At 33.1% G+C, this 15,716-nt stretch overlaps 1 long non-coding RNA gene across 1 annotated transcript in view; it reads right to left on the bottom strand.

Moving 5' to 3' along the window:
* Nucleotides 1–12,599: 12,599 nt before the first annotated feature.
* Nucleotides 12,600–15,716, bottom strand: part of LOC118351996 (uncharacterized) — an 87,682-nt gene continuing 84,565 nt past the window's right edge. Inside the window, exon 3 of the long non-coding RNA XR_004808360.2 lies at nt 12,600–12,705. This is a non-coding gene — a long non-coding RNA (uncharacterized LOC118351996). The remainder of the gene's footprint in view (nt 12,706–15,716) is intronic.

Genomic DNA, 15,716 nt, shown 5'->3' on the forward strand with positions numbered 1-15,716 from the left:
TTATGTGTTAAACTCCAATAAAATATTTATTTAAAGTTATTAAAACCTACAGCAACAAACAATGTAATCAGGAATATATCTAACAGAACATGAAGAATATGTTTGTGGGATAAGATATATTCTTAGTGAAGTATGTTGTAAAAGACCTCAATAAATGGATAAACATGTAATACAAAGAATCACAATAGTAAAGAAGTTTATTCTACTCAAATTTATCTTCAGATTCAATAAAATCCAAACTAAACTTGAAAGATTTTTATGAAATTTGACTAATATTTTAAAATTTATGTGGAAACAAGAACTCAAACAGAAAAGCTAAACCTGAATAAGAAAAAAAAAAAAAAACACTGTGAAAGTTGCCCTACAGAGTATGCAAACATTCTGAAGCAAAAGAATGAAGACAGTGAAATAGCAGGACTAGAGAGACCTAGAAACTGACCTATACATATATTAAGCGCTTGATTTATTACAAGGGGGTATCAGGGAGGAACAGATTGCCTAGGTGAAATCTTGTGTCCTGACAATTTATCTATATGAAATCAATTGTTTCTCATCTTTACATCATATTTAAAAGCCTCAAATGGAAAAAAAAAAAAAAAGACAGTAAACTTTTTGAAAAGGAAATATACAGCAACACATTTTTTACCTTGGCAAGCACAATGTTTTAACAAGCCAAAAAAATAATAAAAAGACTATGCCTTAAAGGAAAAGTATGATAAATTCAACTATATTAAAATTAAGTTTTGTTTTCACCAAAGGAAACAACACCCGGAAGAACGTATTTGAAGTTAATATAATGAACAAATGATATTATTCTGTCATAAATGAATTAGTAGAGTGAGAGCTATACAACAAAAACAGGTAACTGAACTATTCAGATGCTTAATGCATTGGCAGCTATAATTATTTGTTTCAGTGCAAGCAGAGTGGTCTTGTTCTGTGGCAGCAGTGTGTGTGTGTGTGTGTGTGCGTGTGTGCGCGTGTGCTCTGGAGGGCAGGGAGAGGTGAATGTGGGGAAGGACTCTGTTTCACACAATTAGTCAGGAAAGAATCTTCAACCTCTCCTTTTCAAGATTGTGCTGAGGTTTTCATCCCAATTTTCAGGAGGGAGAAGCACTGGGTTGAGTGCACATTGAAAGCTTTTATGCATCTGTCTTAGAAGTGGCACACATCATTTCCATTCACATTCCTATCACAAGAACTCAACCACAGAATATGCTTGGTTAGGAGAGGCTGAGAAATGAAACCTAGCATAACCCAAAAAGTAAAAAGAAGTGCATTTTGGTAAGCAGCTAGGGGATCCTCCCATAATAAATAACTCACACAATGAATAGGAAAGTAAAGAAATTACACAATAGAAAACAATAGATGAAAAATCCATACATATATTTCAAAAAAATGGAACGGAACTGTGAATAAACTCATGGAAAGGAGTTAAAGATAAGCATAATTAAGGATACACAAGACCAAACTAAAAATAATAATATATTTTATGCATTGTGGTCAGAAATTAAAAAGAATACTAATGGCAAATGAGGATAAGCTACTGGATTGATTGTAAATTATGCTATAAATTGGTTCAGACAGAGAACAATCTGACAATATCTGACAAAAACAAGATCCACATATCCTATGATCTACCAACTCCACTCCTTAACATATATCTCATTAATATCGTTCACAGGCACACCAAGAGAAATATACCAAAATATCCATATAACAGCAAACATAAAAGTGAGCATGTAAAAACAAATCAAATGTACATATGCAGAAGAATGGATAAATGGATGTATTATGGTCCACAATAAATTTCTTCACAACAGTGAAAATGATAAACTATTGCTAAAGAAATAAACATGGGTGATTTCAGAAACATAAAATTGAATGTAATAGAACTAAGCTCTAGAAAATTACTCATCATATGATACTATTTGAAAACTCAAACAAAATCATGTCGATGATACATAAATGCACATAAATATTAAAGTATGATATAAAATATATAATATATGATATATATAAATCATATATATATGTATGTATATAATTCAAATGAAAACCAGTGAATGTTGAACTCAGAGTCATAATAGTGCTTATTCACACTGGAAATAGAGGCATTGATTCCCCAAAAGAATGTATGGATCTTGATCATATTTTTTATTACTTTCTTCTTAAAATGGGTTGTGAATATAGGGGCATTCATTTCATTTTTAAAAAATTGTATATATATGTATATATATATAGTAATACTACATATTTCCTTTTAAATAAGTGATATATCTTATAATAAATAATCTTATAATCTTTATTTTTATTTTTTATAAAATAATCTTGAAGATTGACTAGCTAAGATTCTCTGTATACAGGGAAGACAAATAGGTGATCAATTCACTCTCCTTAAAACTCAAAAAATATATCTAAATAAAACAAGATTTAAGTAATCCATCAGTTTCAGAGCCTGATGCTTGACATTAAGTTTCTTTCACTCTTTTGTTACCTTTTTTATTTTAATGGAAATCTTAAGTGCTCTTTTGACACATATATTCTTAGAGGTGAATTGATTCTATTTTCTTTGCTCTATTTGTTATTTCATATTTTATATTTTATGCTCTTTATGTATATATTTATACATAGTTTGTTTCTACATATATATTCTTTGATATTTTTGAAATTATAGGGAAGTTTGCATATATTTCATATATGCAGTCACTCTGAAAATATGACCCCAGTACAATACTCTAATTTTCTCATAATTTTAAGTATTTAGGTTATAAGTCAGAGTAGTCTGATAAAGAACATTACTTGAATTAATTAAGCAATACTATCAAATTGATGAATGTAATTTTTCAATATGTAAAAATTTAATAGCACTGTTCATGCCTAATGAAGTTGCTGTGAAAAGCATCTCCTTGTTTTTATTTCACTCTTACACAGTTTAAGTGATTGAGTTAGCATGGAACAGGAAAACGGAAAGGAAGGAAGAAAGCATGAGTCAAGAAAGCAATTAGCAAAAGATGATAGTGTTATTGAACTTAATAAAACTGTAATGACTGTTCCTCTGATTCTAAAAGGAAAAAAAAGTGATTCACTGCTAGTAGTTATATTTGAAAATAAAGCATTCTGTCAATCTTTCTTGATTAGTAATCTATTCTTTTTCTCTGTAATAGTTTTGAATGAGCTATGTAATCACAATGACTAGACTTGTTAATTCTATTCTTAAGAAAAGTTAGAGATGCCTGGGTGGCTCAGTGGTTGAGTGTCTGCCTTCGGCCTAAGGCATGATCCTGGAGTCCTGGGATGGAGTCCCACATTGGGCTCTCCCTGCATGGAGCCTGCTTCTCTCTCTGCCTATGTCTCTGTCTCTCTTTGTGTCTCTCATGAATAAATAAATAAAATCTTAAAAAAAAAATAGGTAGAGACTATTTTGTAAATCTTTTCATCACCAACAATATTTTGCACAGATATTTAAAGTAAGCAATAAACCTTTAAATTATGCTGTGTGTGAATGTGTATGTTTCACAGGAATTATTTCTTAAATTTAGAAAATCAAATCCAATAGAATTATTATATACATTTTATAATACATATGCCATATTATCAATGAGAATTAAACTTTGAAATTAAGTTCCCTAAATTAATCATGGTAAAGCATTCAGGACAAGCATGTAGACAGATTGCAGCTTACCAATTTTCTGTGAACTGATACGACATCTCTCCCCAGGTTGTTTGCTCCTGCTGGCCATAAAATCATTATCATTAGAGTCATCCGTATGGAAATGATAGAGGTAACTATTAAATTACATGTCTTTTATGAAATTAGTTGATTTTGAGCATAGCATGATAAACAATGGAATAGAACATTTTTTGTTAAATGAGAATAAAAGAGTAATCTTGATGTTTGAAACCAGTGGCCCCGACTGAGCAATGAAAATGTTTTTTTTTTTTTTAAACAGAAAGATGTAAATAATCAAAACAAAGTTCTAACTATTTCACAACATGTATATGACCAGCTTCGTGTGAGGCAGGTTAATGTATTATAAACACAGGCTTACTACTTAGTTCTTGAAGAGTAAACTAAGTGAAAGAAATTGGTTTCCTACCACCTATGAAGTTCTAAATAGATCCTGCATTCAAATAAGACTGCTTGAAAAAGAATTCTGATTAGGTCCCAGCCCCACTCAGTAACTTTCTGGTGTTAATAATCATGTATGGAAAAATGAACACACTCTTATCTGGCACTGAAGACCTTTCATAATACACTCTTCTGGAATCCATTGCATTTTATTCCATTTCTTCCTTTCACAATCACCACCCTTCACCCAGTTGAAAACTCTCTTTTTCTCATACAGGCACAATCCTTTTCCTCTCTCTGTGCTGTGCCTAAAATTGTTTACTTTTCCAGGAATAACCTTAAGTACCTCAGTTGCTTGCCAAATTCTATTCATATTCAATAGTTACTTCAGAAATTAAGGCCCAGTTCAAGTGCTCAGTGCCTTATGACATTTTTATGAATCTCTTTTCCCAGAACATCCATAGCACTGTCTGTGCTCATCCTGTGGGACAGATCTATTTATGCCTTTTTCTCTAATTGTTTATATGAATGGGACATTTTTTTCTCATTTTCAAGATGGAAAAATTTCAGGAGATAATTTTCATATGTAAGTTATCTATAACATTGTATGTATATCAGTGTATATATAATATACTGATAGATTATATATATATATCATATATCTATATCTAGCAAAGAACTGTCCAACCTACAGAGGTCAGGAGATGGGACAGAAAAGTCAAATTAAGAATTTTAGGGGGAAAAAATGTGTTTTAAGAAAAGAAAAATAAAATACTGAGGTCCACAGACTTAACCATATTCAATGGATCAACTAGACTGTCTTTATACCTGTGCAAATACCCAGATCAGACCAGATCACCTAGCACCTACTTTAAACAAAGTAAACTTCACTCATTTCTACTAAGTATCATTAGACAATCTTTGAACAAGCAGCAGCTATGTCATCATGGTCAGAATGGCAGGAGAGGAAATCTGAAAAGCTAAGCATTGATCCAAGGAAAACTGGGCCATTCAAAAATTAGTTACTAGCCAAAAGAATCTAAAGATGGTTATTTCAGAATGTTATGCCCCCTGAAGTTATTTCAGATTGTTAGGTCCCATGAATCTGATAATTTAGATCAATGATAGAATATGAAGAGACATAGCTATCTTGTGCCATGAATAAATCTGTTTGCTGTTGTTCTGTATTAGCAAAGATAATATAATATCTTTATTAGGCAAACATTTTTATTTTTAATGAGAATAAGAAAAGTCAGTAAAAAATACCCTTGAATGGAAAATATGAAATATGTAAAAAATGGCAATAGCCATCGTTTAATTTACAGGGTTTTTTTGTGTGTGTATGTGTACATCTGTGTGAAAATTAGAAATCCATATTTATTGTCTTGTAACTCAAAATGAAAGAAGTAAATAAAGATTCAGGGTAATGTCCAAAAGTCCATTTTATACCTGTTTACAATGATATGTTGATGAATTGTCTATATTTACAGAATCATTAATCGGGGACTTTCTTTGCAGTATATTAATGAGGAAATACAGTGTTTAACATCTACTACCAACTCAAAGGGGAAAAAAAAAGAGTTCTAGGAGCATTTTCCACCTTCAAAATTGTCTTGATTAATGTTCTATTTCTTTCTCCTTTGTGTCATGGAGAATTAGCAGATAACAAATCCTACTTCACAAAGAAAACAGAAGCTATATAAAGTGGTTTCCCTCAAGGACACATTATTTATACTTTATTATCTCACTTCTCAATCAAATGTAACAGAGCCTTTACATTTCCCAATGCAATGAAAGTATTGTAAATATATTAAAAACAATAATTGTCAAAACTGCAGTCTTCCTTATTCCTCTGTGGCTTTTGGATTATATTGGTTAATCTTTTTCCTTTCATTGTTCCTGAAACAACTACTCTATTTTTAGACCTTCACACTTTAAAATACAGATTTTTGTTAGTTATCTGTCATTATTTCTTTTCTTCTCATTTCCTTCATTTTTTAAAGTGAGGTTCCATGATTTAATTTTGCACCTATACCTGATGAATTTTAGTCTACTTTTTCCAGACCAAACTTCTTTCCAATCTCCAGAATATGTGCAATTGATTGTTGGATATTTTCATTTGGTTGTCTTACACAGATACTTCAAATGCGATGTCTAAATCTATGGTCATTATTTATCATGCAAAAGCCTCTTCCCATATAACCTACTTTGGTAAATCTATCTATCATCTATCTATCTATCTATCTATCTATCTATCTATCTATCTATCTATCTATCATCTATCTATCTATCTATCTATCTATCTATCATCTATTCATCATCTATCATCGATCTATCTATCTATCTATCTATCTATCTATCTATCTATCCTAAATTTTCTTCTTGTGAAACTCATCCATTAATAACTAATGGATAACTATAAATGATGGCAACATTGTGTACATAGCTATATATGATGGCTTCTAAATAATTCTATATTATATCCTCATTTCTCCATCCCTACCATCTTCTCATTAATTTGGTACCTGATATTACTGATTATGATATCTGTTGAAGATGATGAAGAGAAGGATGATATAACCCTTCACAATTGTGAATCTGACTTTTTCCCAATTTACAATGCCCTTTTCATACCTTCTTCTATTTGAAATCTTGTTCCTTTCATAGGACTACCCTTTGCCTCCTTCTCCCTTTCCTAATTGGATAATTCTTACTTAATATTCAAAATCAAGTGTGATTTTTTTACATAGCAATATTAGGAAAGATTAATTGTTTAAAATTAATTCATGTGTTCAACAGAGTAAATTTATTGGACTATAACTCTGTGCTGGAACCCTAAGAGGGCACTGAGAATACAATGTTGAAGACCTTTGTCCACTCAGAGTTTACAACCTAAGTTTGCTGCTATTTTGTAGGGCTTAATATATACAGATTAGATGTTGTGATAAGTCCTTTAAATATATCATTTAACTTTCAGACAAGCTTATTAAAGAGGTATAATAATTAATGATTGTTTCCCTATTTTGAAGATTAAAAATTGGGTGACACAGATAGTGACAAATTTAAACTCTAATGAATTTGTTCCAATATGTTCCCCTACTGATTATAACTATTCAATAAAAACATTACAAACATAATTGATTGCCACAAGCAAGTCAAACCTTAAGATGAGGGCATTTAGAGGCGGCATTTACAAACAACTAGGAAAAATGCACATTGATTTTAAAATACATTGGTATGTGAGAGATCATGAGGAATTCCTTGATTTCCCATTATCAGTTCATTAGCCTTATTGACTATCAAAGATCTGGACCTTTTTTATTCAAAGAAACCTACTGCCTAGTGAGGGAGAAATACATATGGAAAAAGAAGCAAGAAATAGGGATCCCTGGGTGGCGCAGCGGTTTAGCGCCTGCCTTTGGCCCAGGGCGCGATCCTGGAGACTCGGGATCGAATCCCACGTCAGGCTCCCGGTGCATGGAGCCTGCTTCTCCCTCTGCCTGTGTCTCTGCCTCTCTCTCTCTCTGTGTGACTATCATAAATAAATAAAATAAATAAAAAAAAGAAAGAAGCAAGAAATAAATAATGACCACACTATTGCTCCTAATAATATTTGGTGGAAACAAGGAAAAGTAAAATAAATTCTTGCAAATAGGTCAGGAAACATTCTACAGACAGGTGTCTTTAGAGACTGGTCTTGAAGACAAATGAGGACTGCCAAAAACAGTTAAAAATATTTCACACTGATGTAAAAATGAAAACTGTATGTTAAAAAATATTAAGTAGACACACTCATTTAAGATCGAATGGGGATGACAGTAGTGTGTAATAAGGATAAAAAATTAGGCTGGAACTCAGCAGTGATGATGTTTCTGTGCTGAAATAAGAAATCTGAATTTCATTCTGAGCACTGGGTGGTTTCTTGACATCATGTCAGAAAATGGCATGTTTTTCAAATGTACTTAAATATATCCTTGACCAGCCTGGAGTTCCCAAAGAAAGAAATCATGCACAGGTTGAGGATCCTACCATATTAACTCAAGGAGCCCTGAATATCTCCTAGACTTCAGGCAGCAAATACAGTTCATTAAATTCTGCCTCAAGGGTTGTTGAAACTGTGTCTAAAGATGTTAAAGCAATACAGCATGCCAAAGTAAATGATGAATTCAGTTTTATTCAATGCAGTTCCCATTTTTAAAATGCCAAAATACTATTAAATTCAATGGGAAAAATACTATTGTGCAAGCAGAAATTAAACTAAATTAATAATAATAATAATAATGATAAGGCTAAGGGCACACATGTTATATGCACAGGTATGGATATTAAATTATTTTCTTTGTGTAAATTTGGCAAATTCCCTTAACCTCTAGAAGCCATCTATAAAATGGGTGGAATTTTTTGTACCTATCTTTAGAATACTGTTTTTAATTATTAAATGGGATACAGTAAATAATGGACTCGCTACAGTATTATGCATATAGTATTATTTTATTAATCGATAGTAAAAGTGAGCACAGTTAGTACTATAGCACCTAGTAATATAAATTTATCCTATGGACTATATTTAATTAGCTATTTTAAATTGATTTTTATAATTGTTTTTCTCTTGGGGAAAGAAGAATGAGTAAGTTGGGATGAAATGGCTGGAGATGGGAAATTAGAGCCTCAGTGGAAAATGCTCTTTTAAAGCTTGGGGAAAAGAGCTAATGAAAATAATGACTTGACGGGATGAGCACTGGGTGTTATTCTGTATGTTGGTAAATTGAACACCAATAAAAATTATTTTATTAAAAAAAAGGAAATAATGTCTACAGTTGATACATAATCATGTCATTTAGAAAACCAAAAATCTTCACATACAGTTTGAAGATTCCTCATGAAGTGGTTTTCTTATTTAAAATTACACAGTTTTTGATATTTCAGCTTCATTTGTTTTGTGTTACTAGTACAGCTTATAAACTTGAATTTCATAACCACTGAAAGAATAATCTACATGGAAAGAACAACATAACTACTTTCAGTTCATGTACATGCATAAACTCAGAGTATAATTTCTCTGTGCTATAATCTAAAATGATTTTTTATAGGGGCAACTGGGTGGCTCAGTGGTTGAATGCCTGCCTTTGGCTCAGGTCATGATCCTGGGGTCCTAGGACTGAGTTCCACATCAGGATCCTTGCAAGGAGCCTGCTTCTCCCTCTGCCTATGTCTCTGCCTCTCTCTCTCTCTGTCTTTCATGACAAAATAAATAAAATCTTTAAAAAAATAATTAAAATGATGTTTTCTAGTTCAAAATATGTTTTCTAGTTCAAAAGAAGCGCTTTACTTTTTCCTAATGATTTCTAAGCCATTAGTTTGGGAATCTTTCCTTGGACTCATTTTTGTCTTTTCCACATGAATCTCAGATACAACCCATTCCTCCAGGATCTATTTTACCATGTAAAAGTTTGCCTTGTGCTGAATGGTGGTGAGAGATTGTGAGTTATCAAGTAAACTATATATTCCCTAACAATGGCTAATGACTAATGCTGTGTCTTTGAAACAACACAAAATGTTTTCTAGTCATGCCCAGCTAATTAAAAGTTTTGTTAGTGGGATGCCTGGGTGGCTCAGCAGTTGACCGTCTGCCTTCGGTTAAGGGTGTGATCCTGGAATACAGGGATTGAGTCCACATCGGGCTCCCTCCATGGAGCCTGCTTCTCCTTCTGCCTGTGTCTCTGCCTCTCTCTCTCTGTGTCTCTCATGAATAAATAAATAAATCTTTAAAAAAATAAAACTGTTCTTAGAATGAGCTTGCCCGGTAACTTTGTTGGGGATGAGTGAGGTGGTTCTTATGCAGCTACTGCTTCTTCACATGCCTTGTCTACTACACTTAACTGTCATAGGGCCCACCTACTCCATGTTTGCACCTGGCTGATGCCCAGCCCTATATGTATCTAACTGGGGAGAGCGTTCTCTCCTCTCCATTATTGCCCAGATACACGGTTCTCAATGCTTCCTTTGCCTGCAAGCCCTTTGTACACAGTTCACTTCCATCAGCAACATTTCACCTTTCATTGATGGCATTACTGTTCCCCCTGGGGGGGGCGGGAAGGAGAAAGGAGAAGGGAACACATGTGTAATTTGAAACAGACCTTCTAGAGATTCTTAAGATCTGGATGGCAAGTCAGGCCCTCATGAGAATTAGTGCTACTATTTCTAACATAACAACCATTGACATTTTGGCACAAGAAAACATTCAAAATATTTACTCTGAAAAGAAACTTTTCAGAGAAATGGAAATAATAAATGGTGTGAAATGTTTAGAAATATGACCATTAATGGTATTAAAGAAATTGTGAAATAAACCTACCTAAAAAGAAGAACACTGGGAAAATAAGACTCTTTGACTTCCTCCCCTTTCCCCCTTATTTCATGTTTAAATTAAGGAGACTAACATTTCTAAAATCATATACTCCCAGAGGATGGATGATGGAGCCTGACAGAGTTTAGGAAATCATCTCTATAGCACCCTGCCTTTACGCAGCTCATGGCTACTATCTGGCATAGCTCAGTGTAAGTGCTTCTCTGAGTATCTCAGCATGCAGACACTAGAACCAACACAAAACTTTCACACCCTAACTACCCAGGCCTTTCAGTCACCCTACAGAAGTCTGTTATGCATTAACAGAATTTTCATTCTTTTTTTTTTTTCTGTCTTGATTATTTAGGGCTGCAAAAGAACACATCCATACACACAATTAGTTGTTCAGTGTGATTCATTAGAAAATATTAAACATTTCCCAAAGAGAATTAATTATTCAATTAACTAGGATACTTCTAGACAACTGAATGCTCAAATTTGGGGTTTTTATCTATATGCTTAATATGTCTTAAAATCACCTTGCTTGAATAATTTACTGTATTTGAATAGTATAGTCTTAAAATATCTTTAATAATTTCAATTTTTCTTTAGCATCTTATTAGAAACAAAACATCTTTGAACACTGTTGAGAAAATAGAATGGCAATCCTATAGAAGAATATAATTTTTTGCATATATACTATTCTTTCATAAAGTTCCATGAGATTAGTTGGAATCCTTTGGTTTTTCTGTCAATTTACTGAACCAAAACAATAGCTTCTGTCTCTGAAATAAGCAATATATTCTCAGTAAGGTTATTTTTATGATGAAAATGCAATGGTAAACAAGAGATCCACTGTTCAGCTGTTACCTTGCTTTGGCAATCTGGGTACTTTGTTTCTAATCTGTGAAAGTGTTTTGAATTGTTCATCCCACAGCATAGTTGCTATGCTAAAATGGGATAATAGTAGCCTGAAATATATTTTTTGTTTTCCACTCTGCTGTTTACTTTCCACTTTTTAGAGATCAGCCACTGCTATGATAATCATGTATGGCTGGAACTAAAGGCAACTGTTATAACAGCAGCTGTTGTTTAGATAAATTGATTTCAGAGAATGACAATAGCTTTGTATCAGCCTTGCAAATAACTACCAAAAATTTACCAGTTTCCTAAAGGTTCTCTCTAATAGAGAGAAAGAAGTTGTAAAATAAAAAGCATGTACATTTTCAAACTAATAAGTCAGTATCAATTCTTTTGTGGATAGAGTTCCAAGAAAATGTCAAAATGAATTTGATTACAGAATTCTTAAAAAAAATTGGAAATTAATAATCTGAGTAACAATATAATAAAGGCTTTTTTGAAGTGAGTGTTTTGTACACACCCACAGTGAACAGCAGGCTTCTATCTTCTATGGTTATAAAATCAGAGAAAAAAAAATCAGTTTCAATGTGATAAGTTTAGGTTAAAAATGAGGTTAAATTTCCTGACATCAGTTGTTAAAATAATATGGTCCTCAGGACATCTGTTAAATTGCTTTTGAAGGTATTTTAAGCTAAGATTTCTGGTGCATGTGATTTTGCACATGTGTTCCTCTATTCTATGAAAGTTCTCCTACTTTTTTTTTCTTTCTGTAATAAATGCTTAAGGCCTATTAACAAAACTACATTTTCATAAGCTCTTTCCATCTTTGTTACTGTTTGGGGGCTAAATAGAGATATACAAAGTAAAACAGTGTAGTACTGCTTTCTGCATAGTGCAATTTTCTAGAACAACAACAAACACAATAGCAACAAAGACAAGCTACAGAAATGTTTATCCTGTTACGGAGCAAGCACCCTAAACTTTTAATTCTCTCAATGCCATACAACGTTGTGTATGTTTCTTTCTTTCTTTCTTTCTTTCTTTCTTTCTTTCTTTCTTTCTTTCTTTCTTTCTTTTTAATGTACTTTCATATGTACTTGGTGTTTAGTTTGCCTATGTAGGCTACCAAGGCATCGGAGACACCCCAGTTTAAAGGCCTCCTCATTTAATTATTTTAACAGACAATAGACTTGGAAACTTATTTGAGTATAGCTGTGGTAGTTCAAGTGAGAGATGATGAGATCACAGGCTGAAAGGATAGAAATTAAAGAATGGGATTTAAACATAGGAAAGTCATATAACACTGGAACTTTAGAATTACCAGAATGTGGGCAGCCCGGATGGCTCAGTGGTTTAGCGCCGCTTTCAGCCCGGGTGTGATCCTGGAGACCCGGGCTTCTCTCTCTCATGAATAAATAAATAAACTCTAAAAAAAAAAAAAAAAATTACCAGAATGTGTAGGATGAAGGGAAGGCAGAAATTTGGTATAGCTTACGAGTTGAAACATACATCAACCAATTGATAATATGGTATGTTTAATTTCCATCTCTGCCATGGATACTGGTCTATTATTCTTAGAACAAATAATTACAAATCTCTGCATTTTATTATTAGGAAATTACCTCCAAAAACACATATGTGTACATAACAAATTATAGGAAACTGTTCAGATCCCAAAATATATAACATTAATACTATTTGTTTTTCTTCTCTTTTCTCTGGAACAGTGTAAAGGGCACTTTAAAAGACTAGGACCAATGGAATGGGAATTACGTGCAAACTTCTAGCTGTAGTCTTCAACTTCTCTCACATCAAGGATGACCAGAATTTCAAATGCCTTCAGGGTGCATGCTTCACAACACAGATGAAAGCTATAAGACCATGAATATCATCATCCTTGCTAGAGTTAATGATCTCTCAACCATTTTGGTAATGTGTCTTAGAAAAATCTGTAATGAGAGAATATTGGCTTGCAAAATATTTCTTTGTATTAAAAATAAAACGTGAAATTCTCAGGGAAATTTTTATGTGATTATTTCAAAATATTACACTTCCTATGAGTGTGAAGATACAAGATTTGATCACTAGGGAATTCTGTAGATATTTTGAATTGTGAATATTCATATAGCACATGGAATTTTATAAATGAATACATATATTAACCATAGAAGTTTTAAGTGGCAATGATTTTAATAAAATCATAGATGGCTCACTGATATATTCACAGCAATAAAAATGTTGCCACACTACCAAAAATACATTAATGATTGAAAAAATTCTAGCAGCAATGGCCACGATAGCCAAACTGTGGAAGGAGCCTCGGTGTCCAACGAAAGATGAATGGATAAAGAAGATGTGGTTTATGTATACAATGGAATATTACTCAGCTATTAGAAATGACAAATACCCACCATTTGCTTCAACGTGGATGGAACTGGAGGGTATTATGCTGAGTGAAGTAAGTCAGTCGGAGAAGGACAAACATTATATGTTCTCATTCATTTGGGGAATATAAATAATAGTGGAAGGGAGAAGAAATGTGTGGGAAATATCAGAAAGGGATACAGAACGTAAAGACTGCTAACTCTGGGAAACAAACTAGGGGTGGTAGAAGGGGAGGAGGGCGGGGGGTGGGAGTGAATGGGTGACGGGCACTGGGTGTTATTCTGTATGTTAGTAAATTGAACACCAATAAAAAAAAAATAAATAAAAAAAAGAAAAAATTAATCTATAATCCCCTTTGTCTGCAATTTTATATTCCTCAGGCAGTAACTCAAGAGTGAAGATAGATCTATACTTGCTGCACTCAGAAGTTTCTAGTCGGGTAGTGCAGACAGAGAAGAACTGTTCAGACCACTTTTCAAAAAATAAGTAGTGAATCAGCTGTAAGGAGTGTAGCTGTCATCCCCCATCTGTTAGTATCATTAGCATCCATCTCAGATTTTGCTCTGAATCACATTCTTTCTGCTGTTTCCAGGCAGGCCCTAATCAATGAGTGAGCACTCTTTGGCCAATAGTAGGCAGAGAAAAACATTCCCACAAGGAAACTGATGGTGAGCCAAAATTTAATAGAATAAACAGGAGATATTAATATTAAAATGTCTATAATTTACTAAATATATTTTGGGCTTATTCTGTAAAAGCTTCGTATGTAGTATCTGGAAATGAGGGATCAAATTGCTTTGATTGAAAATCAACACTCCAGGTGATCAGCTAGCAATATATCATAAAGTCCAAGAGCTCTATTAGCAACATTGTAAGCCATGTATTTATTTATATCTCAATCAAAACATAAGATCTTATTATTTAGCATATAAAGTGGAAAAAATCTACAGTTTCATTGGTAAATTAGAAATTTATTTAGTAAAAAAAAAAAAAAAGAAAGAAAGAAATTTAGTAAGATAAATAGGCTTTTCTTTGGAATGATTAATTCTATCAAGAATATAGAGTGGATAAAATAGAGACACTGCCCACTATACCACTATATATATATATATATATATATATATATATATATATATATATAGACAGTGAGGCCCAAAGAGCCCTATTTTTTAAAGGTTGGGTCTAAAATCATGATTCCTATGATGACTATTATAGGAATTACTATAATATAAATTGGCTTATAATGACCTATTTTTTGTAGCATTTCTGATTGCTGATGCTTAATAAAGAGGGCTAGACTTTTGACTCTAGATTATGGTTTCTGCCAAATGTGGAATTTTCATGAAATATGATGAGTGCCTCTAAAGAACAGAGTTGGTACTTCATGGTAACTACAGAATAGATTATTTGAGTGTTTTCATGCTTTCTGCTAGAAAACATCTGACTAATAAGTGCCTGTGTGTATGGAAGAATTTGCTCCAAGATTTAGTATGATATGCCTTTGAGAAAGAAAAAAAAATAGCCCTGATCAAAGGAATAGCCTGGAATGTACTGTTTGTATCCTTCCAAATTTCATATGTTGAAATATTAATCCACAATACCATGATAATATAAGATGGAACCTTTGGGTCCCATCTTTGGGATGGGATTAGAACATGGATGTGGAGCCCTCATGAATAGCAGTATTGCTCCTATAAAAGGGACCTCATAAAGTTCTTTTGCCGTTCTGCCTTATAAGGATAGGGTGAAAAAAGAGCCATCTGCTATCCAGAAGAGGGTTCTTTCTGGACTCTGACCATGCTGACACCTAATTCTTAGACTTCCAGCCTCCAGAGTTGTGAGAAATAAATTTCTGTTGTTTATAACCACTCAGTTTATAAAAGTTTGTTATAGCAGCTCAAACAGACTGAGCATCCAATCCAGATAACACCCCACATTCTTACACAGTCTCCAAAATCTTCTTACACAAGTCCAAATCTCATAACATGTTCTGTTTATCTTCATACTGAGACATCTTGGTTACATATGATATGTGTCCTCCTTCCTTACAAC

This window comes from Canis lupus, chromosome 22 (assembly GCF_003254725.2).
Source record: "Canis lupus dingo isolate Sandy chromosome 22, ASM325472v2, whole genome shotgun sequence".
Classification (NCBI taxonomy): Eukaryota; Metazoa; Chordata; class Mammalia; order Carnivora; family Canidae; genus Canis; species Canis lupus.